We start from the raw sequence: 26,500 nt of genomic DNA, 5'->3' as shown, positions 1-26,500 counted from the left end.
TAACACACTATCGAAGACTGCTGACACACGATGCAACAACAAATTGTACCAGTTGTTACGTCTCATACGTTGGAGCAGAGAATTTACGTGTTTTGTCGACACTCACTGGGCAATTGGAAAATTCACAAGCATTTCGAATGCAATGTTTCCCACGCTTTCGCTCATTTCACGGTTCCGTTGAAGATGTTCTTCACCACCTGACACAGAAAAGGGAATGCAGTCGGTAGGATATTTTTAATTCTTTTGCTTCTAAGGGAGTTAGTTGTCTAGTAAGTTCCTCTTATGGCATGCAATAGACAACCAGAACAGCTACAGGAGAGGGTCAGTTTTGTTGTCAGCGGTAGTTGCATTATCACAAACGCAGAGTAATTCCATTGGCGTCGCATGAAAACGAATACCTGCCGAAACCCGGGATCGAACCAGGGACCTTTAGATCTTCAGTCTAACGCTCTCCCAACTGAGCTATTTCGGCTGACGTCGAAGGTTGCCATTTGCATGTGTTCGTTAATTTGTGCCTCGTTGCCAATTTCACAGTCACCTTCGTCTGATAAGACATAGGGACGCTGAAGGGCGAGCAGCCGATGCAGTGAAGTTCCACACACATTTCTTCAGCTTCCGTCATCGTAACAAGCAAACATGTCGACTCGATTCGTGTGATATTGAATTCGCTGACTTGACGTGACGCCACGCTGACGCTAGAAAACACGTGCTATATCGATGCCAGGGGCAACTCGTGTGCAGAGAACGAGACACAAGAAGGAGTGAGCCTCTCCACCATATGAGAGGCAGTATCTAGCAGATACACACGGTAAAACATTCGACTTGCGTTAGCTCATAAATTGCTACACGTCATCGTCTGCAAGCTAAAATGGACACATCTGCACTGCCCAGTGAGGCGACACTTGTACTAACACCTGGTGGACGGCTGTGAGACTAGGAGATGAGCTGCGGCTTCTGGGGGCGACTGTAACGCTGCGCCCTCGATCAAATAACACTGCACATTGCTGGTGACCCACGTGTTTAGTAGTGACGCAACTGCTAGGATGCAGCTCAACGTCCGCCTTTTGAGAGCGAGAAAATTTTCGCAGTCGGCAGGACTCGAACCTACGCTCCCAGAGGGAATCTGATTTCAAGTCAGACGCCTTAACCACTCGGCCACGACTGCCGGTGGCGGAAGCGACTCCCGACAAGTGAAGCCGCCATCTTTAGAAGCAATCTGATGGCAGAAAACGGCGTGGCCTCACTCTTTGCTGTAGGGTTTCCATTAGCCGTTACGAAAGTGTACTAATTTCCCACTGACTTATGGCTCCAATGGCGACTTCACCGACTTCCCACTGACGCACCGCTGACGCTAGTTTTCTGTCGTCTTAAAACGATGGACATACCTCCAAGCAGCTGCGAGATCTTAAGAAAAGAAAAAAAAAACGCTGCACCACTGCTTTTGCCGCACTCGAATGATTGAAATTGCGATTCATAAAAAGAAAATGAAATGTCCGCTCTGTCCAACACTTTCGAGCACATCTGTGTACTCACCATCTCAGCGACGGCTTTCTGCAGTCCCAGCGTCAGTGCGAGGTGAACCGAAAGGCACAGTAAGTAGCTGTCGTCGCGAAAACTCAGTATTCTTAAAACGGAAATTTTCGTCTTGTTGAGAATGGCATCACTGGTTGCACCCGCATTCGCCCACGCATGTCACATGTGTGCGAAAACGTTTGCTCCTCTTTACGCAAAATCGCACGCAGCCGGTAGGATTCGAACCTACGCTCCCAGAGGGAATCTGATTTCGAGTCAGACGCCTTAACCACTCGGCCACGACTGCCGTTAGCGCGGTGTTCTCTCGACACATGCAACTGCTACCGTTTAAAACACTGTGGTGTCAGAAAACGGCGTAGCTGCATTATTTTCCGTAGCGTTTCCACCGCTACCAGACGAATCGCTACCAAAGTATTAAAATTTCCGCCCGGACAGGGACTTGAACCCTGGACCCTTAGGTTAAAAGCCTAATGCTCTACCGACTGAGCTATCCGGGCTCACACAAGGCTGCAAAACCTCCCACGATGCACAACTATACATTGACTCATGTCCTTTACTGTTGTTCAATCGCTGCATGGGGCCGTTACTAATAAAACGTCGCCCAAATGCTGTCTACAAACTTATCGCGCTAAGCCCGTAACACACTATCGAAGACTGCTGACACACGATGCAACAACAAATTGTACCAGTTGTTACGTCTCATACGTTGGAGCAGAGAATTTACGTGTTTTGTCGACACTCACTGGGCAATTGGAAAATTCACAAGCATTTCGAATGCAATGTTTCCCACGCTTTCGCTCATTTCACGGTTCCGTTGAAGATGTTCTTCACCACCTGACACAGAAAAGGGAATGCAGTCGGTAGGATATTTTTAATTCTTTTGCTTCTAAGGGAGTTAGTTGTCTAGTAAGTTCCTCTTATGGCATGCAATAGACAACCAGAACAGCTACAGGAGAGGGTCAGTTTTGTTGTCAGCGGTAGTTGCATTATCACAAACGCAGAGTAATTCCATTGGCGTCGCATGAAAACGAATACCTGCCGAAACCCGGGATCGAACCAGGGACCTTTAGATCTTCAGTCTAACGCTCTCCCAACTGAGCTATTTCGGCTGACGTCGAAGGTTGCCATTTGCATGTGTTCGTTAATTTGTGCCTCGTTGCCAATTTCACAGTCACCTTCGTCTGATAAGACATAGGGACGCTGAAGGGCGAGCAGCCGATGCAGTGAAGTTCCACACACATTTCTTCAGCTTCCGTCATCGTAACAAGCAAACATGTCGACTCGATTCGTGTGATATTGAATTCGCTGACTTGACGTGACGCCACGCTGACGCTAGAAAACACGTGCTATATCGATGCCAGGGGCAACTCGTGTGCAGAGAACGAGACACAAGAAGGAGTGAGCCTCTCCACCATATGAGAGGCAGTATCTAGCAGATACACACGGTAAAACATTCGACTTGCGTTAGCTCATAAATTGCTACACGTCATCGTCTGCAAGCTAAAATGGACACATCTGCACTGCCCAGTGAGGCGACACTTGTACTAACACCTGGTGGACGGCTGTGAGACTAGGAGATGAGCTGCGGCTTCTGGGGGCGACTGTAACGCTGCGCCCTCGATCAAATAACACTGCACATTGCTGGTGACCCACGTGTTTAGTAGTGACGCAACTGCTAGGATGCAGCTCAACGTCCGCCTTTTGAGAGCGAGAAAATTTTCGCAGTCGGCAGGACTCGAACCTACGCTCCCAGAGGGAATCTGATTTCAAGTCAGACGCCTTAACCACTCGGCCACGACTGCCGGTGGCGGAAGCGACTCCCGACAAGTGAAGCCGCCATCTTTAGAAGCAATCTGATGGCAGAAAACGGCGTGGCCTCACTCTTTGCTGTAGGGTTTCCATTAGCCGTTACGAAAGTGTACTAATTTCCCACTGACTTATGGCTCCAATGGCGACTTCACCGACTTCCCACTGACGCACCGCTGACGCTAGTTTTCTGTCGTCTTAAAACGATGGACATACCTCCAAGCAGCTGCGAGATCTTAAGAAAAGAAAAAAAAAACGCTGCACCACTGCTTTTGCCGCACTCGAATGATTGAAATTGCGATTCATAAAAAGAAAATGAAATGTCCGCTCTGTCCAACACTTTCGAGCACATCTGTGTACTCACCATCTCAGCGACGGCTTTCTGCAGTCCCAGCGTCAGTGCGAGGTGAACCGAAAGGCACAGTAAGTAGCTGTCGTCGCGAAAACTCAGTATTCTTAAAACGGAAATTTTCGTCTTGTTGAGAATGGCATCACTGGTTGCACCCGCATTCGCCCACGCATGTCACATGTGTGCGAAAACGTTTGCTCCTCTTTACGCAAAATCGCACGCAGCCGGTAGGATTCGAACCTACGCTCCCAGAGGGAATCTGATTTCGAGTCAGACGCCTTAACCACTCGGCCACGACTGCCGTTAGCGCGGTGTTCTCTCGACACATGCAACTGCTACCGTTTAAAACACTGTGGTGTCAGAAAACGGCGTAGCTGCATTATTTTCCGTAGCGTTTCCACCGCTACCAGACGAATCGCTACCAAAGTATTAAAATTTCCGCCCGGACAGGGACTTGAACCCTGGACCCTTAGGTTAAAAGCCTAATGCTCTACCGACTGAGCTATCCGGGCTCACACAAGGCTGCAAAACCTCCCACGATGCACAACTATACATTGACTCATGTCCTTTACTGTTGTTCAATCGCTGCATGGGGCCGTTACTAATAAAACGTCGCCCAAATGCTGTCTACAAACTTATCGCGCTAAGCCCGTAACACACTATCGAAGACTGCTGACACACGATGCAACAACAAATTGTACCAGTTGTTACGTCTCATACGTTGGAGCAGAGAATTTACGTGTTTTGTCGACACTCACTGGGCAATTGGAAAATTCACAAGCATTTCGAATGCAATGTTTCCCACGCTTTCGCTCATTTCACGGTTCCGTTGAAGATGTTCTTCACCACCTGACACAGAAAAGGGAATGCAGTCGGTAGGATATTTTTAATTCTTTTGCTTCTAAGGGAGTTAGTTGTCTAGTAAGTTCCTCTTATGGCATGCAATAGACAACCAGAACAGCTACAGGAGAGGGTCAGTTTTGTTGTCAGCGGTAGTTGCATTATCACAAACGCAGAGTAATTCCATTGGCGTCGCATGAAAACGAATACCTGCCGAAACCCGGGATCGAACCAGGGACCTTTAGATCTTCAGTCTAACGCTCTCCCAACTGAGCTATTTCGGCTGACGTCGAAGGATGCCATTTGCATGTGTTCGTTAATTTGTGCCTCGTTGCCAATTTCACAGTCACCTTCGTCTGATAAGACATAGGGACGCTGAAGGGCGAGCAGCCGATGCAGTGAAGTTCCACACACATTTCTTCAGCTTCCGTCATCGTAACAAGCAAACATGTCGACTCGATTCGTGTGATATTGAATTCGCTGACTTGACGTGACGCCACGCTGACGCTAGAAAACACGTGCTATATCGATGCCAGGGGCAACTCGTGTGCAGAGAACGAGACACAAGAAGGAGTGAGCCTCTCCACCATATGAGAGGCAGTATCTAGCAGATACACACGGTAAAACATTCGACTTGCGTTAGCTCATAAATTGCTACACGTCATCGTCTGCAAGCTAAAATGGACACATCTGCACTGCCCAGTGAGGCGACACTTGTACTAACACCTGGTGGACGGCTGTGAGACTAGGAGATGAGCTGCGGCTTCTGGGGGCGACTGTAACGCTGCGCCCTCGATCAAATAACACTGCACATTGCTGGTGACCCACGTGTTTAGTAGTGACGCAACTGCTAGGATGCAGCTCAACGTCCGCCTTTTGAGAGCGAGAAAATTTTCGCAGTCGGCAGGACTCGAACCTACGCTCCCAGAGGGAATCTGATTTCAAGTCAGACGCCTTAACCACTCGGCCACGACTGCCGGTGGCGGAAGCGACTCCCGACAAGTGAAGCCGCCATCTTTAGAAGCAATCTGATGGCAGAAAACGGCGTGGCCTCACTCTTTGCTGTAGGGTTTCCATTAGCCGTTACGAAAGTGTACTAATTTCCCACTGACTTATGGCTCCAATGGCGACTTCACCGACTTCCCACTGACGCACCGCTGACGCTAGTTTTCTGTCGTCTTAAAACGATGGACATACCTCCAAGCAGCTGCGAGATCTTAAGAAAAGAAAAAAAAAACGCTGCACCACTGCTTTTGCCGCACTCGAATGATTGAAATTGCGATTCATAAAAAGAAAATGAAATGTCCGCTCTGTCCAACACTTTCGAGCACATCTGTGTACTCACCATCTCAGCGACGGCTTTCTGCAGTCCCAGCGTCAGTGCGAGGTGAACCGAAAGGCACAGTAAGTAGCTGTCGTCGCGAAAACTCAGTATTCTTAAAACGGAAATTTTCGTCTTGTTGAGAATGGCATCACTGGTTGCACCCGCATTCGCCCACGCATGTCACATGTGTGCGAAAACGTTTGCTCCTCTTTACGCAAAATCGCACGCAGCCGGTAGGATTCGAACCTACGCTCCCAGAGGGAATCTGATTTCGAGTCAGACGCCTTAACCACTCGGCCACGACTGCCGTTAGCGCGGTGTTCTCTCGACACATGCAACTGCTACCGTTTAAAACACTGTGGTGTCAGAAAACGGCGTAGCTGCATTATTTTCCGTAGCGTTTCCACCGCTACCAGACGAATCGCTACCAAAGTATTAAAATTTCCGCCCGGACAGGGACTTGAACCCTGGACCCTTAGGTTAAAAGCCTAATGCTCTACCGACTGAGCTATCCGGGCTCACACAAGGCTGCAAAACCTCCCACGATGCACAACTATACATTGACTCATGTCCTTTACTGTTGTTCAATCGCTGCATGGGGCCGTTACTAATAAAACGTCGCCCAAATGCTGTCTACAAACTTATCGCGCTAAGCCCGTAACACACTATCGAAGACTGCTGACACACGATGCAACAACAAATTGTACCAGTTGTTACGTCTCATACGTTGGAGCAGAGAATTTACGTGTTTTGTCGACACTCACTGGGCAATTGGAAAATTCACAAGCATTTCGAATGCAATGTTTCCCACGCTTTCGCTCATTTCACGGTTCCGTTGAAGATGTTCTTCACCACCTGACACAGAAAAGGGAATGCAGTCGGTAGGATATTTTTAATTCTTTTGCTTCTAAGGGAGTTAGTTGTCTAGTAAGTTCCTCTTATGGCATGCAATAGACAACCAGAACAGCTACAGGAGAGGGTCAGTTTTGTTGTCAGCGGTAGTTGCATTATCACAAACGCAGAGTAATTCCATTGGCGTCGCATGAAAACGAATACCTGCCGAAACCCGGGATCGAACCAGGGACCTTTAGATCTTCAGTCTAACGCTCTCCCAACTGAGCTATTTCGGCTGACGTCGAAGGTTGCCATTTGCATGTGTTCGTTAATTTGTGCCTCGTTGCCAATTTCACAGTCACCTTCGTCTGATAAGACATAGGGACGCTGAAGGGCGAGCAGCCGATGCAGTGAAGTTCCACACACATTTCTTCAGCTTCCGTCATCGTAACAAGCAAACATGTCGACTCGATTCGTGTGATATTGAATTCGCTGACTTGACGTGACGCCACGCTGACGCTAGAAAACACGTGCTATATCGATGCCAGGGGCAACTCGTGTGCAGAGAACGAGACACAAGAAGGAGTGAGCCTCTCCACCATATGAGAGGCAGTATCTAGCAGATACACACGGTAAAACATTCGACTTGCGTTAGCTCATAAATTGCTACACGTCATCGTCTGCAAGCTAAAATGGACACATCTGCACTGCCCAGTGAGGCGACACTTGTACTAACACCTGGTGGACGGCTGTGAGACTAGGAGATGAGCTGCGGCTTCTGGGGGCGACTGTAACGCTGCGCCCTCGATCAAATAACACTGCACATTGCTGGTGACCCACGTGTTTAGTAGTGACGCAACTGCTAGGATGCAGCTCAACGTCCGCCTTTTGAGAGCGAGAAAATTTTCGCAGTCGGCAGGACTCGAACCTACGCTCCCAGAGGGAATCTGATTTCAAGTCAGACGCCTTAACCACTCGGCCACGACTGCCGGTGGCGGAAGCGACTCCCGACAAGTGAAGCCGCCATCTTTAGAAGCAATCTGATGGCAGAAAACGGCGTGGCCTCACTCTTTGCTGTAGGGTTTCCATTAGCCGTTACGAAAGTGTACTAATTTCCCACTGACTTATGGCTCCAATGGCGACTTCACCGACTTCCCACTGACGCACCGCTGACGCTAGTTTTCTGTCGTCTTAAAACGATGGACATACCTCCAAGCAGCTGCGAGATCTTAAGAAAAGAAAAAAAAAACGCTGCACCACTGCTTTTGCCGCACTCGAATGATTGAAATTGCGATTCATAAAAAGAAAATGAAATGTCCGCTCTGTCCAACACTTTCGAGCACATCTGTGTACTCACCATCTCAGCGACGGCTTTCTGCAGTCCCAGCGTCAGTGCGAGGTGAACCGAAAGGCACAGTAAGTAGCTGTCGTCGCGAAAACTCAGTATTCTTAAAACGGAAATTTTCGTCTTGTTGAGAATGGCATCACTGGTTGCACCCGCATTCGCCCACGCATGTCACATGTGTGCGAAAACGTTTGCTCCTCTTTACGCAAAATCGCACGCAGCCGGTAGGATTCGAACCTACGCTCCCAGAGGGAATCTGATTTCGAGTCAGACGCCTTAACCACTCGGCCACGACTGCCGTTAGCGCGGTGTTCTCTCGACACATGCAACTGCTACCGTTTAAAACACTGTGGTGTCAGAAAACGGCGTAGCTGCATTATTTTCCGTAGCGTTTCCACCGCTACCAGACGAATCGCTACCAAAGTATTAAAATTTCCGCCCGGACAGGGACTTGAACCCTGGACCCTTAGGTTAAAAGCCTAATGCTCTACCGACTGAGCTATCCGGGCTCACACAAGGCTGCAAAACCTCCCACGATGCACAACTATACATTGACTCATGTCCTTTACTGTTGTTCAATCGCTGCATGGGGCCGTTACTAATAAAACGTCGCCCAAATGCTGTCTACAAACTTATCGCGCTAAGCCCGTAACACACTATCGAAGACTGCTGACACACGATGCAACAACAAATTGTACCAGTTGTTACGTCTCATACGTTGGAGCAGAGAATTTACGTGTTTTGTCGACACTCACTGGGCAATTGGAAAATTCACAAGCATTTCGAATGCAATGTTTCCCACGCTTTCGCTCATTTCACGGTTCCGTTGAAGATGTTCTTCACCACCTGACACAGAAAAGGGAATGCAGTCGGTAGGATATTTTTAATTCTTTTGCTTCTAAGGGAGTTAGTTGTCTAGTAAGTTCCTCTTATGGCATGCAATAGACAACCAGAAGAGCTACAGGAGAGGGTCAGTTTTGTTGTCAGCGGTAGTTGCATTATCACAAACGCAGAGTAATTCCATTGGCGTCGCATGAAAACGAATACCTGCCGAAACCCGGGATCGAACCAGGGACCTTTAGATCTTCAGTCTAACGCTCTCCCAACTGAGCTATTTCGGCTGACGTCGAAGGTTGCCATTTGCATGTGTTCGTTAATTTGTGCCTCGTTGCCAATTTCACAGTCACCTTCGTCTGATAAGACATAGGGACGCTGAAGGGCGAGCAGCCGATGCAGTGAAGTTCCACACACATTTCTTCAGCTTCCGTCATCGTAACAAGCAAACATGTCGACTCGATTCGTGTGATATTGAATTCGCTGACTTGACGTGACGCCACGCTGACGCTAGAAAACACGTGCTATATCGATGCCAGGGGCAACTCGTGTGCAGAGAACGAGACACAAGAAGGAGTGAGCCTCTCCACCATATGAGAGGCAGTATCTAGCAGATACACACGGTAAAACATTCGACTTGCGTTAGCTCATAAATTGCTACACGTCATCGTCTGCAAGCTAAAATGGACACATCTGCACTGCCCAGTGAGGCGACACTTGTACTAACACCTGGTGGACGGCTGTGAGACTAGGAGATGAGCTGCGGCTTCTGGGGGCGACTGTAACGCTGCGCCCTCGATCAAATAACACTGCACATTGCTGGTGACCCACGTGTTTAGTAGTGACGCAACTGCTAGGATGCAGCTCAACGTCCGCCTTTTGAGAGCGAGAAAATTTTCGCAGTCGGCAGGACTCGAACCTACGCTCCCAGAGGGAATCTGATTTCAAGTCAGACGCCTTAACCACTCGGCCACGACTGCCGGTGGCGGAAGCGACTCCCGACAAGTGAAGCCGCCATCTTTAGAAGCAATCTGATGGCAGAAAACGGCGTGGCCTCACTCTTTGCTGTAGGGTTTCCATTAGCCGTTACGAAAGTGTACTAATTTCCCACTGACTTATGGCTCCAATGGCGACTTCACCGACTTCCCACTGACGCACCGCTGACGCTAGTTTTCTGTCGTCTTAAAACGATGGACATACCTCCAAGCAGCTGCGAGATCTTAAGAAAAGAAAAAAAAAACGCTGCACCACTGCTTTTGCCGCACTCGAATGATTGAAATTGCGATTCATAAAAAGAAAATGAAATGTCCGCTCTGTCCAACACTTTCGAGCACATCTGTGTACTCACCATCTCAGCGACGGCTTTCTGCAGTCCCAGCGTCAGTGCGAGGTGAACCGAAAGGCACAGTAAGTAGCTGTCGTCGCGAAAACTCAGTATTCTTAAAACGGAAATTTTCGTCTTGTTGAGAATGGCATCACTGGTTGCACCCGCATTCGCCCACGCATGTCACATGTGTGCGAAAACGTTTGCTCCTCTTTACGCAAAATCGCACGCAGCCGGTAGGATTCGAACCTACGCTCCCAGAGGGAATCTGATTTCGAGTCAGACGCCTTAACCACTCGGCCACGACTGCCGTTAGCGCGGTGTTCTCTCGACACATGCAACTGCTACCGTTTAAAACACTGTGGTGTCAGAAAACGGCGTAGCTGCATTATTTTCCGTAGCGTTTCCACCGCTACCAGACGAATCGCTACCAAAGTATTAAAATTTCCGCCCGGACAGGGACTTGAACCCTGGACCCTTAGGTTAAAAGCCTAATGCTCTACCGACTGAGCTATCCGGGCTCACACAAGGCTGCAAAACCTCCCACGATGCACAACTATACATTGACTCATGTCCTTTACTGTTGTTCAATCGCTGCATGGGGCCGTTACTAATAAAACGTCGCCCAAATGCTGTCTACAAACTTATCGCGCTAAGCCCGTAACACACTATCGAAGACTGCTGACACACGATGCAACAACAAATTGTACCAGTTGTTACGTCTCATACGTTGGAGCAGAGAATTTACGTGTTTTGTCGACACTCACTGGGCAATTGGAAAATTCACAAGCATTTCGAATGCAATGTTTCCCACGCTTTCGCTCATTTCACGGTTCCGTTGAAGATGTTCTTCACCACCTGACACAGAAAAGGGAATGCAGTCGGTAGGATATTTTTAATTCTTTTGCTTCTAAGGGAGTTAGTTGTCTAGTAAGTTCCTCTTATGGCATGCAATAGACAACCAGAAGAGCTACAGGAGAGGGTCAGTTTTGTTGTCAGCGGTAGTTGCATTATCACAAACGCAGAGTAATTCCATTGGCGTCGCATGAAAATGAATACCTGCCGAAACCCGGGATCGAACCAGGGACCTTTAGATCTTCAGTCTAACGCTCTCCCAACTGAGCTATTTCGGCTGACGTCGAAGGTTGCCATTTGCATGTGTTCGTTAATTTGTGCCTCGTTGCCAATTTCACAGTCACCTTCGTCTGATAAGACATAGGGACGCTGAAGGGCGAGCAGCCGATGCAGTGAAGTTCCACACACATTTCTTCAGCTTCCGTCATCGTAACAAGCAAACATGTCGACTCGATTCGTGTGATATTGAATTCGCTGACTTGACGTGACGCCACGCTGACGCTAGAAAACACGTGCTATATCGATGCCAGGGGCAACTCGTGTGCAGAGAACGAGACACAAGAAGGAGTGAGCCTCTCCACCATATGAGAGGCAGTATCTAGCAGATACACACGGTAAAACATTCGACTTGCGTTAGCTCATAAATTGCTACACGTCATCGTCTGCAAGCTAAAATGGACACATCTGCACTGCCCAGTGAGGCGACACTTGTACTAACACCTGGTGGACGGCTGTGAGACTAGGAGATGAGCTGCGGCTTCTGGGGGCGACTGTAACGCTGCGCCCTCGATCAAATAACACTGCACATTGCTGGTGACCCACGTGTTTAGTAGTGACGCAACTGCTAGGATGCAGCTCAACGTCCGCCTTTTGAGAGCGAGAAAATTTTCGCAGTCGGCAGGACTCGAACCTACGCTCCCAGAGGGAATCTGATTTCAAGTCAGACGCCTTAACCACTCGGCCACGACTGCCGGTGGCGGAAACGACTCCCGACAAGTGAAGCCGCCATCTTTAGAAGCAATCTGATGGCAGAAAACGGCGTGGCCTCACTCTTTGCTGTAGGGTTTCCATTAGCCGTTACGAAAGTGTACTAATTTCCCACTGACTTATGGCTCCAATGGCGACTTCACCGACTTCCCACTGACGCACCGCTGACGCTAGTTTTCTGTCGTCTTAAAACGATGGACATACCTCCAAGCAGCTGCGAGATCTTAAGAAAAGAAAAAAAAAACGCTGCACCACTGCTTTTGCCGCACTCGAATGATTGAAATTGCGATTCATAAAAAGAAAATGAAATGTCCGCTCTGTCCAACACTTTCGAGCACATCTGTGTACTCACCATCTCAGCGACGGCTTTCTGCAGTCCCAGCGTCAGTGCGAGGTGAACCGAAAGGCACAGTAAGTAGCTGTCGTCGCGAAAACTCAGTATTCTTAAAACGGAAATTTTCGTCTTGTTGAGAATGGCATCACTGGTTGCACCCGCATTCGCCCACGCATGTCACATGTGTGCGAAAACGTTTGCTCCTCTTTACGCAAAATCGCACGCAGCCGGTAGGATTCGAACCTACGCTCCCAGAGGGAATCTGATTTCGAGTCAGACGCCTTAACCACTCGGCCACGACTGCCGTTAGCGCGGTGTTCTCTCGACACATGCAACTGCTACCGTTTAAAACACTGTGGTGTCAGAAAACGGCGTAGCTGCATTATTTTCCGTAGCGTTTCCACCGCTACCAGACGAATCGCTACCAAAGTATTAAAATTTCCGCCCGGACAGGGACTTGAACCCTGGACCCTTAGGTTAAAAGCCTAATGCTCTACCGACTGAGCTATCCGGGCTCACACAAGGCTGCAAAACCTCCCACGATGCACAACTATACATTGACTCATGTCCTTTACTGTTGTTCAATCGCTGCATGGGGCCGTTACTAATAAAACGTCGCCCAAATGCTGTCTACAAACTTATCGCGCTAAGCCCGTAACACACTATCGAAGACTGCTGACACACGATGCAACAACAAATTGTACCAGTTGTTACGTCTCATACGTTGGAGCAGAGAATTTACGTGTTTTGTCGACACTCACTGGGCAATTGGAAAATTCACAAGCATTTCGAATGCAATGTTTCCCACGCTTTCGCTCATTTCACGGTTCCGTTGAAGATGTTCTTCACCACCTGACACAGAAAAGGGAATGCAGTCGGTAGGATATTTTTAATTCTTTTGCTTCTAAGGGAGTTAGTTGTCTAGTAAGTTCCTCTTATGGCATGCAATAGACAACCAGAACAGCTACAGGAGAGGGTCAGTTTTGTTGTCAGCGGTAGTTGCATTATCACAAACGCAGAGTAATTCCATTGGCGTCGCATGAAAACGAATACCTGCCGAAACCCGGGATCGAACCAGGGACCTTTAGATCTTCAGTCTAACGCTCTCCCAACTGAGCTATTTCGGCTGACGTCGAAGGTTGCCATTTGCATGTGTTCGTTAATTTGTGCCTCGTTGCCAATTTCACAGTCACCTTCGTCTGATAAGACATAGGGACGCTGAAGGGCGAGCAGCCGATGCAGTGAAGTTCCACACACATTTCTTCAGCTTCCGTCATCGTAACAAGCAAACATGTCGACTCGATTCGTGTGATATTGAATTCGCTGACTTGACGTGACGCCACGCTGACGCTAGAAAACACGTGCTATATCGATGCCAGGGGCAACTCGTGTGCAGAGAACGAGACACAAGAAGGAGTGAGCCTCTCCACCATATGAGAGGCAGTATCTAGCAGATACACACGGTAAAACATTCGACTTGCGTTAGCTCATAAATTGCTACACGTCATCGTCTGCAAGCTAAAATGGACACATCTGCACTGCCCAGTGAGGCGACACTTGTACTAACACCTGGTGGACGGCTGTGAGACTAGGAGATGAGCTGCGGCTTCTGGGGGCGACTGTAACGCTGCGCCCTCGATCAAATAACACTGCACATTGCTGGTGACCCACGTGTTTAGTAGTGACGCAACTGCTAGGATGCAGCTCAACGTCCGCCTTTTGAGAGCGAGAAAATTTTCGCAGTCGGCAGGACTCGAACCTACGCTCCCAGAGGGAATCTGATTTCAAGTCAGACGCCTTAACCACTCGGCCACGACTGCCGGTGGCGGAAGCGACTCCCGACAAGTGAAGCCGCCATCTTTAGAAGCAATCTGATGGCAGAAAACGGCGTGGCCTCACTCTTTGCTGTAGGGTTTCCATTAGCCGTTACGAAAGTGTACTAATTTCCCACTGACTTATGGCTCCAATGGCGACTTCACCGACTTCCCACTGACGCACCGCTGACGCTAGTTTTCTGTCGTCTTAAAACGATGGACATACCTCCAAGCAGCTGCGAGATCTTAAGAAAAGAAAAAAAAAACGCTGCACCACTGCTTTTGCCGCACTCGAATGATTGAAATTGCGATTCATAAAAAGAAAATGAAATGTCCGCTCTGTCCAACACTTTCGAGCACATCTGTGTACTCACCATCTCAGCGACGGCTTTCTGCAGTCCCAGCGTCAGTGCGAGGTGAACCGAAAGGCACAGTAAGTAGCTGTCGTCGCGAAAACTCAGTATTCTTAAAACGGAAATTTTCGTCTTGTTGAGAATGGCATCACTGGTTGCACCCGCATTCGCCCACGCATGTCACATGTGTGCGAAAACGTTTGCTCCTCTTTACGCAAAATCGCACGCAGCCGGTAGGATTCGAACCTACGCTCCCAGAGGGAATCTGATTTCGAGTCAGACGCCTTAACCACTCGGCCACGACTGCCGTTAGCGCGGTGTTCTCTCGACACATGCAACTGCTACCGTTTAAAACACTGTGGTGTCAGAAAACGGCGTAGCTGCATTATTTTCCGTAGCGTTTCCACCGCTACCAGACGAATCGCTACCAAAGTATTAAAATTTCCGCCCGGACAGGGACTTGAACCCTGGACCCTTAGGTTAAAAGCCTAATGCTCTACCGACTGAGCTATCCGGGCTCACACAAGGCTGCAAAACCTCCCACGATGCACAACTATACATTGACTCATGTCCTTTACTGTTGTTCAATCGCTGCATGGGGCCGTTACTAATAAAACGTCGCCCAAATGCTGTCTACAAACTTATCGCGCTAAGCCCGTAACACACTATCGAAGACTGCTGACACACGATGCAACAACAAATTGTACCAGTTGTTACGTCTCATACGTTGGAGCAGAGAATTTACGTGTTTTGTCGACACTCACTGGGCAATTGGAAAATTCACAAGCATTTCGAATGCAATGTTTCCCACGCTTTCGCTCATTTCACGGTTCCGTTGAAGATGTTCTTCACCACCTGACACAGAAAAGGGAATGCAGTCGGTAGGATATTTTTAATTCTTTTGCTTCTAAGGGAGTTAGTTGTCTAGTAAGTTCCTCTTATGGCATGCAATAGACAACCAGAAGAGCTACAGGAGAGGGTCAGTTTTGTTGTCAGCGGTAGTTGCATTATCACAAACGCAGAGTAATTCCATTGGCGTCGCATGAAAACGAATACCTGCCGAAACCCGGGATCGAACCAGGGACCTTTAGATCTTCAGTCTAACGCTCTCCCAACTGAGCTATTTCGGCTGACGTCGAAGGTTGCCATTTGCATGTGTTCGTTAATTTGTGCCTCGTTGCCAATTTCACAGTCACCTTCGTCTGATAAGACATAGGGACGCTGAAGGGCGAGCAGCCGATGCAGTGAAGTTCCACACACATTTCTTCAGCTTCCGTCATCGTAACAAGCAAACATGTCGACTCGATTCGTGTGATATTGAATTCGCTGACTTGACGTGACGCCACGCTGACGCTAGAAAACACGTGCTATATCGATGCCAGGGGCAACTCGTGTGCAGAGAACGAGACACAAGAAGGAGTGAGCCTCTCCACCATATGAGAGGCAGTATCTAGCAGATACACACGGTAAAACATTCGACTTGCGTTAGCTCATAAATTGCTACACGTCATCGTCTGCAAGCTAAAATGGACACATCTGCACTGCCCAGTGAGGCGACACTTGTACTAACACCTGGTGGACGGCTGTGAGACTAGGAGATGAGCTGCGGCTTCTGGGGGCGACTGTAACGCTGCGCCCTCGATCAAATAACACTGCACATTGCTGGTGACCCACGTGTTTAGTAGTGACGCAACTGCTAGGATGCAGCTCAACGTCCGCCTTTTGAGAGCGAGAAAATTTTCGCAGTCGGCAGGACTCGAACCTACGCTCCCAGAGGGAATCTGATTTCAAGTCAGACGCCTTAACCACTCGGCCACGACTGCCGGTGGCGGAAGCGACTCCCGACAAGTGAAGCCGCCATCTTTAGAAGCAATCTGATGGCAGAAAACGGCGTGGCCTCACTCTTTGCTGTAGGGTTTCCATTAGCCGTTACGAAAGTGTACTAATTTCCCACTGACTTATGGCTCCAATGGCGACTTCACCGACTTCCCACTGACGCACCGCTGACGCTAGTTTTCTGTCGTCTTAAAACGATGGACATACCTCCAAGCAGCTGCGAGATCTTAAGAAAAGAAAAAAAAAACGCTGCACCACTGCTTTTGCCGCACTCGAATGATTGAAATTGCGATTCATAAAAAGAAAATGAAATGTCCGCTCTGTCCAACACTTTCGAGCACATCTGTGTACTCACCATCTCAGCGACGGCTTTCTGCAGTCCCAGCGTCAGTGCGAGGTGAACCGAAAGGCACAGTAAGTAGCTGTCGTCGCGAAAACTCAGTATTCTTAAAACGGAAATTTTCGTCTTGTTGAGAATGGCATCACTGGTTGCACCCGCATTCGCCCACGCATGTCACATGTGTGCGAAAACGTTTGCTCCTCTTTACGCAAAATCGCACGCAGCCGGTAGGATTCGAACCTACGCTCCCAGAGGGAATCTGATTTCGAGTCAGACGCCTTAACCACTCGGCCACGACTGCCGTTAGCGCGGTGTTCTCTCGACACATGCAACTGCTACCGTTTAAAACACTGTGGTGTCAGAAAACGGCGTAGCTGCATTATTTTCCGTAGCGTTTCCACCGCTACCAGACGAATCGCTACCAAAGTATTAAAATTTCCGCCCGGACAGGGACTTGAACCCTGGACCCTTAGGTTAAAAGCCTAATGCTCTACCGACTGAGCTATCCGGGCTCACACAAGGCTGCAAAACCTCCCACGATGCACAACTATACATTGACTCATGTCCTTTACTGTTGTTCAATCGCTGCATGGGGCCGTTACTAATAAAACGTCGCCCAAATGCTGTCTACAAACTTATCGCGCTAAGCCCGTAACACACTATCGAAGACTGCTGACACACGATGCAACAACAAATTGTACCAGTTGTTACGTCTCATACGTTGGAGCAGAGAATTTACGTGTTTTGTCGACACTCACTGGGCAATTGGAAAATTCACAAGCATTTCGAATGCAATGTTTCCCACGCTTTCGCTCATTTCACGGTTCCGTTGAAGATGTTCTTCACCACCTGACACAGAAAAGGGAATGCAGTCGGTAGGATATTTTTAATTCTTTTGCTTCTAAGGGAGTTAGTTGTCTAGTAAGTTCCTCTTATGGCATGCAATAGACAACCAGAAGAGCTACAGGAGAGGGTCAGTTTTGTTGTCAGCGGTAGTTGCATTATCACAAACGCAGAGTAATTCCATTGGCGTCGCATGAAAACGAATACCTGCCGAAACCCGGGATCGAACCAGGGACCTTTAGATCTTCAGTCTAACGCTCTCCCAACTGAGCTATTTCGGCTGACGTCGAAGGTTGCCATTTGCATGTGTTCGTTAATTTGTGCCTCGTTGCCAATTTCACAGTCACCTTCGTCTGATAAGACATAGGGACGCTGAAGGGCGAGCAGCCGATGCAGTGAAGTTCCACACACATTTCTTCAGCTTCCGTCATCGTAACAAGCAAACATGTCGACTCGATTCGTGTGATATTGAATTCGCTGACTTGACGTGACGACGCCACGCTGACGCTAGAAAACACGTGCTATATCGATGCAGGGGCAACTCGTGTGCAGAGAACGAGACACAAGAAGGAGTGAGCCTCTCCACCATATGAGAGGCAGTATCTAGCAGATACACACGGTAAACATTCGACTTGCGTTAGCTCATAAATTGCTACACGTCATCGTCTGCAAGCTAAAATGGACACATCTGCACTGCCCAGTGAGGCGACACTTGTACTAACACCTGGTGGACGGCTGTGAGACTAGGAGATGAGCTGCGGCTTCTGGGGGCGACTGTAACGCTGCGCCCTCGATCAAATAACACTGCACATTGCTGGTGACCCACGTGTTTAGTAGTGACGCAACTGCTAGGTGCATCCTAGCAACATCCGCCTTTTGAGAGCGAGAAAATTTTCGCAGTCGGCAGGGACTCGAACCTACGCTCCCAGAGGGAATCTGATTTCAAGTCAGACGCCTTAACCACTCGGCCACGACTGCCGGTGGCGGAAGCGACTCCCGACAAGTGAAGCCGCCATCTTTAGAAGCAATCTGATGGCAGAAAACGGCGTGGCCTCACTCTTTGCTGTAGGGTTTCCATTAGCCGTTACGAAAGTGTACTAATTTCCCACTGACTTATGGCTCCAATGGCGACTTCACCGACTTCCCACTGACGCACCGCTGACGCTAGTTTTCTGTCGTCTTAAAACGATGGACATACCTCCAAGCAGCTGCGAGATCTTAAGAAAAGAAAAAAAAACGCTGCACCACTGCTTTTGCCGCACTCGAATGATTGAAATTGCGATTCATAAAAAGAAAATGAAATGTCCGCTCTGTCCAACACTTTCGAGCACATCTGTGTACTCACCATCTCAGCGACGGCTTTCTGCAGTCCCAGCGTCAGTGCGAGGTGAACCGAAAGGCACAGTAAGTAGCTGTCGTCGCGAAAACTCAGTATTCTTAAAACGGAAATTTTCGTCTTGTTGAGAATGGCATCACTGGTTGCACCCGCATTCGCCCACGCATGTCACATGTGTGCGAAAACGTTTGCTCCTCTTTACGCAAAATCGCACGCAGCCGGTAGGATTCGAACCTACGCTCCCAGAGGGAATCTGATTTCGAGTCAGACGCCTTAACCATTCGGCCACGACTGCCGTTAGCGCGGTGTTCTCTCGACACATGCAACTGCTACCGTTTAAAACACTGTGGTGTCAGAAAACGGCGTAGCTGCATTATTTTCCGTAGCGTTTCCACCGCTACACAGACGAATCGCTACCAAGTATTAAAATTTCCGCCCGGACAGGGACTTGAACCCTGGACCCTTAGGTTTAAAAGCCTAATGCTCTACCGACTGAGCTATCCGGGCTCACACAAGGCTGCAAAACCTCCCACGATGCACAACTATACATTGACTCATGTCCTTTACTGTTGTTCAATCGCTGCATGGGCCGTTACTAATAAAACGTCGCCCAAATGCTGTCTACAAACTTATCGCGCTAAGCCCGTAACACACTATCGAAGACTGCTGACACACGATGCAACAACAAATTGTACCAGTTGTTACGTCTCATACGTTGGAGCAGAGAATTTACGTGTTTTGTCGACACTCACTGGGCAATTGGAAAATTCACAAGCATTTCGAATGCAATGTTTCCCACGCTTTCGCTCATTTCACGGTTCCGTTGAAGATGTTCTTCACCACCTGACACAGAAAAGGGAATGCAGTCGGTAGGATATTTTTAATTCTTTTGCTTCTAAGGGAGTTAGTTGTCTAGTAAGTTCCTCTTATGGCATGCAATAGACAACCAGAACAGCTACAGGAGAGGGTCAGTTTTGTTGTCAGCGGTAGTTGCATTATCACAAACGCAGAGTAATTCCATTGGCGTCGCATGAAAACGAATACCTGCCGAAACCCGGGATCGAACCAGGGACCTTTAGATCTTCAGTCTAACGCTCTCCCAACTGAGCTATTTCGGCTGACGTCGAAGGTTGCCATTTGCATGTGTTCGTTAATTTGTGCCTCGTTGCCAATTTCACAGTCACCTTCGTCTGATAAGACATAGGACGCTGAAGGGCGAGCAGCCGATGCAGTGAAGTTCCACACACATTTCTTCAGCTTCCGTCATCGTAACAAGCAAACATGTCGACTCGATTCGTGTGATATTGAATTCGCTGACTTGACGTGACGCCACGCTGACGCTAGAAAAACACGTGCTATATCGATGCCAGGGGCAACTCGTGTGCAGAGAACGAGACACAAGAAGGAGTGAGCCTCTCCACCATATGAGAGGCAGTATCTAGCAGATACACACGGTAAAACATTCGACTTGCGTTAGCTCATAAATTGCTACACGTCATCGTCTGCAAGCTAAAATGGACACATCTGCACTGCCCAGTGAGGCGACACTTGTACTAACACCTGGTGGACGGCTGTGAGACTAGGAGATGAGCTGCGGCTTCTGGGGGCGACTGTAACGCTGCGCCCTCGATCAAATAACACTGCACATTGCTGGTGACCCACGTGTTTAGTAGTGACGCAACTGCTAGGTGCATCCTAGCAACGTCCCGCCTTTTGAGAGCGAGAAAATTTTCGCAGTCGGCAGGACTCGAACCTACGCTCCCAGAGGGAATCTGATTTCAAGTCAGACGCCTTAACCACTCGGCCACGACTGCCGGTGGCGGAAGCGACTCCCGACAAGTGAAGCCGCCATCTTTAGAAGCAATCTGATGCAGAAAACGGCGTGGCCTCACTCTTTGCTGTAGGGTTTCCATTAGCCGTTACGAAAGTGTACTAATTTCCACTGACTTATGGCTCCAATGGCGACTTCACCGACTTCCCACTGACGCACCGCTGACGCTAGTTTTCTGTCGTCTTAAAACGATGGACATACCTCCAAGCAGCTGCGAGATCTTAAGAAAAGAAAAAAAAAACGCTGCACCACTGCTTTTGCCGCACTCGAATGATTGAAATTGCGATTCATAAAAAGAAAATGAAATGTCCGCTCTGTCCAACACTTTCGAGCACATCTGTGTACTCACCATCTCAGCGACGGCTTTCTGCAGTCCCAGCGTCAGTGCGAGGTGAACCGAAAGGCACAGTAAGTAGCTGTCGTCGCGAAAACTCAGTATTCTTAAAACGGAAATTTTCGTCTTGTTGAGAATGGCATCACTGGTTGCACCCGCATTCGCCCACGCATGTCACATGTGTGCGAAAACGTTTGCTCCTCTTTACGCAAAATCGCACGCAGCCGGTAGGATTCGAACCTACGCTCCCAGAGGGAATCTGATTTCGAGTCAGACGCCTTAACCATTCGGCCACGACTGCCGTTAGCGCGGTGTTCTCTCGACACATGCAACTGCTACCGTTTAAAACACTGTGGTGTCAGAAAACGGCGTAGCTGCATTATTTTCCGTAGCGTTTCCACCGCTACCAGACGAATCGCTACCAAAGTATTAAAATTTCCGCCCGGACAGGGACTTGAACCCTGGACCCTTAGGTTAAAAGCCTAATGCTCTACCGACTGAGCTATCCGGGCTCACACAAGGCTGCAAAACCTCCCACGATGCACAACTATACATTGACTCATGTCCTTTACTGTTGTTCAAATCGCTGCATGGGCCGTTACTAATAAAACGTCGCCCAAATGCTGTCTACAAACTTATCGCGCTAAGCCCGTAACACACTATCGAAGACTGCTGACACACGATGCAACAACAAATTGTACCAGTTGTTACGGTCTCATACGTTGGAGCAGAGAATTTACGTGTTTTGTCGACACTCACTGGGCAATTGGAAAATTCACAAGCATTTCGAATGCAATGTTTCCCACGCTTTCGCTCATTTCACGGTTCCGTTGAAGATGTTCTTCACCACCTGACACAGAAAAGGGAATGCAGTCGGTAGGATATTTTTAATTCTTTTGCTTCTAAGGGAGTTAGTTGTCTAGTAAGTTCCTCTTATGGCATGCAATAGACAACCAGAACAGCTACAGGAGAGGGTCAGTTTTGTTGTCAGCGGTAGTTGCATTATCACAAACGCAGAGTAATTCCATTGGCGTCGCATGAAAACGAATACCTGCCGAAACCCGGGATCGAACCAGGGACCTTTAGATCTTCAGTCTAACGCTCTCCCAACTGAGCTATTTCGGCTGACGTCGAAGGTTGCCATTTGCATGTGTTCGTTAATTTGTGCTCGTTGCCAATTTCACAGTCACCTTCGTCTGATAAGACATAGGGACGCTGAAGGGCGAGCAGCCGATGCAGTGAAGTTCCACACACATTTCTTCAGCTTCCGTCATCGTAACAAGCAAACATGTCGACTCGATTCGTGTGATATTGAATTCGCTGACTTGACGTGACGCCACGCTGACGCTAGAAAACACGTGCTATATCGATGCCAGGGCAACTCGTGTGCAGAGAACGAGACACAAGAAGGAGTGAGCCTCTCCACCATATGAGAGGCAGTATCTAGCAGATACACACGGTAAAACATTCGACTTGCGTTAGCTCATAAATTGCTACACGTCATCGTCTGCAAGCTAAAATGGACACATCTGCACTGCCCAGTGAGGCGACACTTGTACTAACACCTGGTGGACGGCTGTGAGACTAGGAGATGAGCTGCGGCTTCTGGGGGCGACTGTAACGCTGCGCCCTCGATCAAATAACACTGCACATTGCTGGTGACCCACGTGTTTAGTAGTGACGCAACTGCTAAGGTGCATCCTAGCAACATCCGCCTTTTGAGAGCGAGAAAATTTTCGCAGTCGGCAGGACTCGAACCTACGCTCCCAGAGGGAATCTGATTTCAAGTCAGACGCCTTAACCACTCGGCCACGACTGCCGGTGGCGGAAGCGACTCCCGACAAGTGAAGCCGCCATCTTTAGAAGCAATCTGATGGCAGAAAACGGCGTGGCCTCACTCTTTGCTGTAGGGTTTCCATTAGCCGTTACGAAAGTGTACTAATTTCCCACTGACTTATGGCTCCAATGGCGACTTCACCGACTTCCCACTGACGCACCGCTGACGCTAGTTTTCTGTCGTCTTAAAACGATGGACATACCTCCAAGCAGCTGCGAGATCTTAAGAAAAGAAAAAAAAACGCTGCACCACTGCTTTTGCCGCACTCGAATGATTGAAATTGCGATTCATAAAAAGAAAATGAAATGTCCGCTCTGTCCAACACTTTCGAGCACATCTGTGTACTCACCATCTCAGCGACGGCTTTCTGCAGTCCCAGCGTCAGTGCGAGGTGAACCGAAAGGCACAGTAAGTAGCTGTCGTCGCGAAAACTCAGTATTCTTAAAACGGAAATTTTCGTCTTGTTGAGAATGGCATCACTGGTTGCACCCGCATTCGCCCACGCATGTCACATGTGTGCGAAAACGTTTGCTCCTCTTTACGCAAAATCGCACGCAGCCGGTAGGATTCGAACCTACGCTCCCAGAGGGAATCTGATTTCGAGTCAGACGCCTTAAACCATTCGGCCACGACTGCCGTTAGCGCGGTGTTCTCTCGACACATGCAACTGCTACCGTTTAAAACACTGTGGTGTCAGAAAACGGCGTAGCTGCATTATTTTCCGTAGCGTTTCCACCGCTACCAGACGAATCGCTACCAAAGTATTAAAATTTCCGCCCGGACAGGGACTTGAACCCTGGACCCTTAGGTTAAAAGCCTAATGCTCTACCGACTGAGCTATCCGGGCTCACACAAGGCTGCAAAACCTCCCACGATGCACAACTATACATTGACTCATGTCCTTTACTGTTGTTCAATCGTGCTGCATGGGGCCGTTACTAATAAAACGTCGCCCAAATGCTGTCTACAAACTTATCGCGCTAAGGCCGTAACACACTACTCGAAGACTGCTGACACACGATGCAACAACAAATTGTACCAGTTGTTACGTCTCATACGTTGGAGCAGAGAATTTACGTGTTTTGTCGACACTCACTGGGCAATTGGAAAATTCACAAGCATTTCGAATGCAATGTTTCCCACGCTTTCGCTCATTTCACGGTTCCGTTGAAGATGTTCTTCACCACCTGACACAGAAAAGGGAATGCAGTCGGTAGGATATTTTTAATTCTTTTGCTTCTAAGGGAGTTAGTTGTCTAGTAAGTTCCTCTTATGGCATGCAATAGACAACCAGAACAGCTACAGGAGAGGGTCAGTTTTGTGTCAGCGGTAGTTGCATTATCACAAACGCAGAGTAATTCCATTGGCGTCGCATGAAAACGAATACCTGCCGAAACCCGGATCGAACCAGGGACCTTTAGATCTTCAGTCTAACGCTCTCCCAACTTGAGCTATTTCGGCTGACGTCGAAGGTTGCCATTTGCATGTGTTCGTTAATTTGTGCCTCGTTGCCAATTTCACAGTCACCTTCGTCTGATAAGACATAGGACGCTGAAGGGCGAGCAGCCGATGCAGTGAAGTTCCACACACATTTCTTCAGCTTCCGTCATCGTAACAAGCAAACATGTCGACTCGATTCGTGTGATATTGAATTCGCTGACTTGACGTGACGCCACGCTGACGCTAGAAAACACGTGCTATATCGATGCCAGGGGCAACTCGTGTGCAGAGAACGAGACACAAGAAGGAGTGAGCCTCTCCACCATATGAGAGGCAGTATCTAGCAGATACACACGGTAAAACATTCGACTTGCGTTAGCTCATAAATTGCTACACGTCATCGTCTGCAAGCTAAAATGGACACATCTGCACTGCCCAGTGAGGCGACACTTGTACTAACACCTGGTGGACGGCTGTGAGACTAGGAGATGAGCTGCGGCTTCTGGGGGCGACTGTAACGCTGCGCCCTCGATCAAATAACACTGCACATTGCTGGTGACCCACGTGTTTAGTAGTGACGCAACTGCTAGGTGCATCCTAGCAACATCCGCCTTTTGAGAGCGAGAAAATTTTCGCAGTCGGCAGGACTCGAACCTACGCTCCCAGAGGGAATCTGATTTCAAGTCAGACGCCTTAACCACTCGGCCACGACTGCCGGTGGCGAAGCGACTCCCGACAAGTGAAGCCGCCATCTTTAGAAGCATCTGATGGCAGAAAACGGCGTGGCCTCACTCTTTGCTGTAGGGTTTCCATTAGCCGTTACGAAAGTGTACTAATTTCCCACTGACTTATGGCTCCAATGGCGACTTCACCGACTTCCCACTGACGCACCGCTGACGCTAGTTTTCTGTCGTCTTAAAACGATGGACATACCTCCAAGCAGCTGCGAGATCTTAAGAAAAGAAAAAAAAACGCTGCACCACTGCTTTTGCCGCACTCGAATGATTGAAATTGCGATTCATAAAAAGAAAATGAAATGTCCGCTCTGTCCAACACTTTCGAGCACATCTGTGTACTCACCATCTCAGCGACGGCTTTCTGCAGTCCCAGCGTCAGTGCGAGGTGAACCGAAAGGCACAGTAAGTAGCTGTCGTCGCGAAAACTCAGTATTCTTAAAACGGAAATTTTCGTCTTGTTGAGAATGGCATCACTGGTTGCACCCGCATTCGCCCACGCATGTCACATGTGTGCGAAAACGTTTGCTCCTCTTTACGCAAAATCGCACGCAGCCGGTAGGATTCGAACCTACGCTCCCAGAGGGAATCTGATTTCGAGGTCAGACGCCTTAACCATTCGGCCACGACTGCCGTTAGCGCGGTGTTCTCTCGACACATGCAACTGCTACCGTTTAAAACACTGTGGTGTCAGAAAACGGCGTAGCTGCATTATTTTCCGTAGCGTTTCCACGCTACCAGACGAATCGCTACCAAAGTATTAAAATTTCCGCCCGAACAGGGACTTGAACCCCTGGACCCTTAGGTTAAAAGCCTATGCTCTACCGACTGAGCTATCCGGGCTCACACAAGGCTGCAAAACCTCCACGATGCACAACTATACATTGACTCATGTCCTTTACTGTTGTTCAATCGCTGCATGGGGCCGTTACTAATAAAACGTCGCCCAAATGCTGTCTACAAACTTATCGCGCTAAGCCCGTAACACACTATCGAAGACTGCTGACACACGATGCAACAACAAATTGTACCAGTTGTTACGTCTCATACGTTGGAGCAGAGAATTACGTGTTTTGTCGACACTCACTGGGCAATTGGAAAATTCACAAGCATTTCGAATGCAATGTTTCCCACGCTTTCGCTCATTTCACGGTTCCGTTGAAGATGTTCTTCACCACCCTGACACAGAAAAGGGAATGCAGTCGGTAGGATATTTTTAATTCTTTTGCTTCTAAGGGAGTTAGTTGTCTAGTAAGTTCCTCTTATGGCATGCAATAGACAACCAGAACAGCTACAGGAGAGGGTCAGTTTTGTTGTCAGCGGTAGTTGCATTATCACAAACGCAGAGTAATTCCATTGGCGTCGCATGAAAACGAATACCTGCCGAAACCCGGATCGAACCAGGGACCTTTAGATCTTCAGTCTAACGCTCTCCCA

The 26,500-nt window shown here is 48.7% G+C and overlaps 48 non-coding genes across 48 annotated transcripts; all 48 read right to left on the bottom strand.

Moving 5' to 3' along the window:
• Positions 1-399: 399 nt before the first annotated feature.
• On the bottom strand, positions 400-472 carry Trnaf-gaa (transfer RNA phenylalanine (anticodon GAA)). The gene has a single exon. It is a non-coding gene; the product is annotated as a tRNA-Phe (tRNA).
• Positions 473-1,083: 611 nt separating this feature from the next.
• Trnas-uga (transfer RNA serine (anticodon UGA)) lies at positions 1,084-1,165 on the bottom strand. The gene has a single exon. It is a non-coding gene; the product is annotated as a tRNA-Ser (tRNA).
• Positions 1,166-1,737: 572 nt separating this feature from the next.
• Positions 1,738-1,819, bottom strand: Trnas-cga (transfer RNA serine (anticodon CGA)). Its single transcript has one exon. It is a non-coding gene; the product is annotated as a tRNA-Ser (tRNA).
• Positions 1,820-1,957: 138 nt separating this feature from the next.
• Trnak-uuu (transfer RNA lysine (anticodon UUU)) lies at positions 1,958-2,030 on the bottom strand. Its single transcript has one exon. It is a non-coding gene; the product is annotated as a tRNA-Lys (tRNA).
• Positions 2,031-2,569: 539 nt separating this feature from the next.
• Trnaf-gaa (transfer RNA phenylalanine (anticodon GAA)) lies at positions 2,570-2,642 on the bottom strand. The gene has a single exon. It is a non-coding gene; the product is annotated as a tRNA-Phe (tRNA).
• Positions 2,643-3,253: 611 nt separating this feature from the next.
• Positions 3,254-3,335, bottom strand: Trnas-uga (transfer RNA serine (anticodon UGA)). Its single transcript has one exon. It is a non-coding gene; the product is annotated as a tRNA-Ser (tRNA).
• Positions 3,336-3,907: 572 nt separating this feature from the next.
• On the bottom strand, positions 3,908-3,989 carry Trnas-cga (transfer RNA serine (anticodon CGA)). The gene has a single exon. It is a non-coding gene; the product is annotated as a tRNA-Ser (tRNA).
• A 138-nt stretch (positions 3,990-4,127) lies between these two features.
• Positions 4,128-4,200, bottom strand: Trnak-uuu (transfer RNA lysine (anticodon UUU)). Its single transcript has one exon. It is a non-coding gene; the product is annotated as a tRNA-Lys (tRNA).
• A 539-nt stretch (positions 4,201-4,739) lies between these two features.
• Positions 4,740-4,812, bottom strand: Trnaf-gaa (transfer RNA phenylalanine (anticodon GAA)). The gene has a single exon. It is a non-coding gene; the product is annotated as a tRNA-Phe (tRNA).
• Positions 4,813-5,423: 611 nt separating this feature from the next.
• On the bottom strand, positions 5,424-5,505 carry Trnas-uga (transfer RNA serine (anticodon UGA)). Its single transcript has one exon. It is a non-coding gene; the product is annotated as a tRNA-Ser (tRNA).
• Positions 5,506-6,077: 572 nt separating this feature from the next.
• Trnas-cga (transfer RNA serine (anticodon CGA)) lies at positions 6,078-6,159 on the bottom strand. The gene has a single exon. It is a non-coding gene; the product is annotated as a tRNA-Ser (tRNA).
• A 138-nt stretch (positions 6,160-6,297) lies between these two features.
• On the bottom strand, positions 6,298-6,370 carry Trnak-uuu (transfer RNA lysine (anticodon UUU)). Its single transcript has one exon. It is a non-coding gene; the product is annotated as a tRNA-Lys (tRNA).
• A 539-nt stretch (positions 6,371-6,909) lies between these two features.
• Positions 6,910-6,982, bottom strand: Trnaf-gaa (transfer RNA phenylalanine (anticodon GAA)). Its single transcript has one exon. It is a non-coding gene; the product is annotated as a tRNA-Phe (tRNA).
• A 611-nt stretch (positions 6,983-7,593) lies between these two features.
• On the bottom strand, positions 7,594-7,675 carry Trnas-uga (transfer RNA serine (anticodon UGA)). The gene has a single exon. It is a non-coding gene; the product is annotated as a tRNA-Ser (tRNA).
• Positions 7,676-8,247: 572 nt separating this feature from the next.
• On the bottom strand, positions 8,248-8,329 carry Trnas-cga (transfer RNA serine (anticodon CGA)). Its single transcript has one exon. It is a non-coding gene; the product is annotated as a tRNA-Ser (tRNA).
• Positions 8,330-8,467: 138 nt separating this feature from the next.
• Trnak-uuu (transfer RNA lysine (anticodon UUU)) lies at positions 8,468-8,540 on the bottom strand. The gene has a single exon. It is a non-coding gene; the product is annotated as a tRNA-Lys (tRNA).
• Positions 8,541-9,079: 539 nt separating this feature from the next.
• Positions 9,080-9,152, bottom strand: Trnaf-gaa (transfer RNA phenylalanine (anticodon GAA)). The gene has a single exon. It is a non-coding gene; the product is annotated as a tRNA-Phe (tRNA).
• A 611-nt stretch (positions 9,153-9,763) lies between these two features.
• On the bottom strand, positions 9,764-9,845 carry Trnas-uga (transfer RNA serine (anticodon UGA)). Its single transcript has one exon. It is a non-coding gene; the product is annotated as a tRNA-Ser (tRNA).
• A 572-nt stretch (positions 9,846-10,417) lies between these two features.
• Positions 10,418-10,499, bottom strand: Trnas-cga (transfer RNA serine (anticodon CGA)). Its single transcript has one exon. It is a non-coding gene; the product is annotated as a tRNA-Ser (tRNA).
• Positions 10,500-10,637: 138 nt separating this feature from the next.
• On the bottom strand, positions 10,638-10,710 carry Trnak-uuu (transfer RNA lysine (anticodon UUU)). Its single transcript has one exon. It is a non-coding gene; the product is annotated as a tRNA-Lys (tRNA).
• A 539-nt stretch (positions 10,711-11,249) lies between these two features.
• Trnaf-gaa (transfer RNA phenylalanine (anticodon GAA)) lies at positions 11,250-11,322 on the bottom strand. Its single transcript has one exon. It is a non-coding gene; the product is annotated as a tRNA-Phe (tRNA).
• A 611-nt stretch (positions 11,323-11,933) lies between these two features.
• Positions 11,934-12,015, bottom strand: Trnas-uga (transfer RNA serine (anticodon UGA)). The gene has a single exon. It is a non-coding gene; the product is annotated as a tRNA-Ser (tRNA).
• Positions 12,016-12,587: 572 nt separating this feature from the next.
• Trnas-cga (transfer RNA serine (anticodon CGA)) lies at positions 12,588-12,669 on the bottom strand. Its single transcript has one exon. It is a non-coding gene; the product is annotated as a tRNA-Ser (tRNA).
• A 138-nt stretch (positions 12,670-12,807) lies between these two features.
• On the bottom strand, positions 12,808-12,880 carry Trnak-uuu (transfer RNA lysine (anticodon UUU)). Its single transcript has one exon. It is a non-coding gene; the product is annotated as a tRNA-Lys (tRNA).
• A 539-nt stretch (positions 12,881-13,419) lies between these two features.
• Trnaf-gaa (transfer RNA phenylalanine (anticodon GAA)) lies at positions 13,420-13,492 on the bottom strand. Its single transcript has one exon. It is a non-coding gene; the product is annotated as a tRNA-Phe (tRNA).
• Positions 13,493-14,103: 611 nt separating this feature from the next.
• Trnas-uga (transfer RNA serine (anticodon UGA)) lies at positions 14,104-14,185 on the bottom strand. The gene has a single exon. It is a non-coding gene; the product is annotated as a tRNA-Ser (tRNA).
• A 572-nt stretch (positions 14,186-14,757) lies between these two features.
• Trnas-cga (transfer RNA serine (anticodon CGA)) lies at positions 14,758-14,839 on the bottom strand. The gene has a single exon. It is a non-coding gene; the product is annotated as a tRNA-Ser (tRNA).
• Positions 14,840-14,977: 138 nt separating this feature from the next.
• Trnak-uuu (transfer RNA lysine (anticodon UUU)) lies at positions 14,978-15,050 on the bottom strand. Its single transcript has one exon. It is a non-coding gene; the product is annotated as a tRNA-Lys (tRNA).
• Positions 15,051-15,589: 539 nt separating this feature from the next.
• Trnaf-gaa (transfer RNA phenylalanine (anticodon GAA)) lies at positions 15,590-15,662 on the bottom strand. Its single transcript has one exon. It is a non-coding gene; the product is annotated as a tRNA-Phe (tRNA).
• A 611-nt stretch (positions 15,663-16,273) lies between these two features.
• Positions 16,274-16,355, bottom strand: Trnas-uga (transfer RNA serine (anticodon UGA)). The gene has a single exon. It is a non-coding gene; the product is annotated as a tRNA-Ser (tRNA).
• Positions 16,356-16,927: 572 nt separating this feature from the next.
• Positions 16,928-17,009, bottom strand: Trnas-cga (transfer RNA serine (anticodon CGA)). Its single transcript has one exon. It is a non-coding gene; the product is annotated as a tRNA-Ser (tRNA).
• A 138-nt stretch (positions 17,010-17,147) lies between these two features.
• Positions 17,148-17,220, bottom strand: Trnak-uuu (transfer RNA lysine (anticodon UUU)). Its single transcript has one exon. It is a non-coding gene; the product is annotated as a tRNA-Lys (tRNA).
• Positions 17,221-17,759: 539 nt separating this feature from the next.
• Trnaf-gaa (transfer RNA phenylalanine (anticodon GAA)) lies at positions 17,760-17,832 on the bottom strand. Its single transcript has one exon. It is a non-coding gene; the product is annotated as a tRNA-Phe (tRNA).
• Positions 17,833-18,446: 614 nt separating this feature from the next.
• Trnas-uga (transfer RNA serine (anticodon UGA)) lies at positions 18,447-18,529 on the bottom strand. The gene has a single exon. It is a non-coding gene; the product is annotated as a tRNA-Ser (tRNA).
• A 571-nt stretch (positions 18,530-19,100) lies between these two features.
• On the bottom strand, positions 19,101-19,182 carry Trnas-cga (transfer RNA serine (anticodon CGA)). Its single transcript has one exon. It is a non-coding gene; the product is annotated as a tRNA-Ser (tRNA).
• Positions 19,183-19,320: 138 nt separating this feature from the next.
• Positions 19,321-19,394, bottom strand: Trnak-uuu (transfer RNA lysine (anticodon UUU)). The gene has a single exon. It is a non-coding gene; the product is annotated as a tRNA-Lys (tRNA).
• A 538-nt stretch (positions 19,395-19,932) lies between these two features.
• Positions 19,933-20,005, bottom strand: Trnaf-gaa (transfer RNA phenylalanine (anticodon GAA)). Its single transcript has one exon. It is a non-coding gene; the product is annotated as a tRNA-Phe (tRNA).
• A 614-nt stretch (positions 20,006-20,619) lies between these two features.
• On the bottom strand, positions 20,620-20,701 carry Trnas-uga (transfer RNA serine (anticodon UGA)). The gene has a single exon. It is a non-coding gene; the product is annotated as a tRNA-Ser (tRNA).
• Positions 20,702-21,271: 570 nt separating this feature from the next.
• On the bottom strand, positions 21,272-21,353 carry Trnas-cga (transfer RNA serine (anticodon CGA)). The gene has a single exon. It is a non-coding gene; the product is annotated as a tRNA-Ser (tRNA).
• Positions 21,354-21,491: 138 nt separating this feature from the next.
• On the bottom strand, positions 21,492-21,564 carry Trnak-uuu (transfer RNA lysine (anticodon UUU)). The gene has a single exon. It is a non-coding gene; the product is annotated as a tRNA-Lys (tRNA).
• Positions 21,565-22,104: 540 nt separating this feature from the next.
• On the bottom strand, positions 22,105-22,177 carry Trnaf-gaa (transfer RNA phenylalanine (anticodon GAA)). The gene has a single exon. It is a non-coding gene; the product is annotated as a tRNA-Phe (tRNA).
• A 612-nt stretch (positions 22,178-22,789) lies between these two features.
• On the bottom strand, positions 22,790-22,871 carry Trnas-uga (transfer RNA serine (anticodon UGA)). Its single transcript has one exon. It is a non-coding gene; the product is annotated as a tRNA-Ser (tRNA).
• A 571-nt stretch (positions 22,872-23,442) lies between these two features.
• Trnas-cga (transfer RNA serine (anticodon CGA)) lies at positions 23,443-23,525 on the bottom strand. Its single transcript has one exon. It is a non-coding gene; the product is annotated as a tRNA-Ser (tRNA).
• A 138-nt stretch (positions 23,526-23,663) lies between these two features.
• On the bottom strand, positions 23,664-23,736 carry Trnak-uuu (transfer RNA lysine (anticodon UUU)). The gene has a single exon. It is a non-coding gene; the product is annotated as a tRNA-Lys (tRNA).
• Positions 23,737-24,277: 541 nt separating this feature from the next.
• On the bottom strand, positions 24,278-24,350 carry Trnaf-gaa (transfer RNA phenylalanine (anticodon GAA)). The gene has a single exon. It is a non-coding gene; the product is annotated as a tRNA-Phe (tRNA).
• Positions 24,351-24,962: 612 nt separating this feature from the next.
• Trnas-uga (transfer RNA serine (anticodon UGA)) lies at positions 24,963-25,044 on the bottom strand. Its single transcript has one exon. It is a non-coding gene; the product is annotated as a tRNA-Ser (tRNA).
• A 569-nt stretch (positions 25,045-25,613) lies between these two features.
• Positions 25,614-25,696, bottom strand: Trnar-ucg (transfer RNA arginine (anticodon UCG)). The gene has a single exon. It is a non-coding gene; the product is annotated as a tRNA-Arg (tRNA).
• A 137-nt stretch (positions 25,697-25,833) lies between these two features.
• On the bottom strand, positions 25,834-25,906 carry Trnak-uuu (transfer RNA lysine (anticodon UUU)). The gene has a single exon. It is a non-coding gene; the product is annotated as a tRNA-Lys (tRNA).
• Between the last annotated feature and the right edge of the window lie 594 nt (positions 25,907-26,500).

The sequence above is a fragment of the Schistocerca cancellata genome, unplaced genomic scaffold (genome assembly GCF_023864275.1).
Source record: "Schistocerca cancellata isolate TAMUIC-IGC-003103 unplaced genomic scaffold, iqSchCanc2.1 HiC_scaffold_580, whole genome shotgun sequence".
NCBI lineage: Eukaryota > Metazoa > Arthropoda > Insecta > Orthoptera > Acrididae > Schistocerca > Schistocerca cancellata.
The sequence above is the reverse complement of the archived record's forward strand: the minus strand, read 5'-3'. Positions and strand labels throughout refer to the sequence as shown.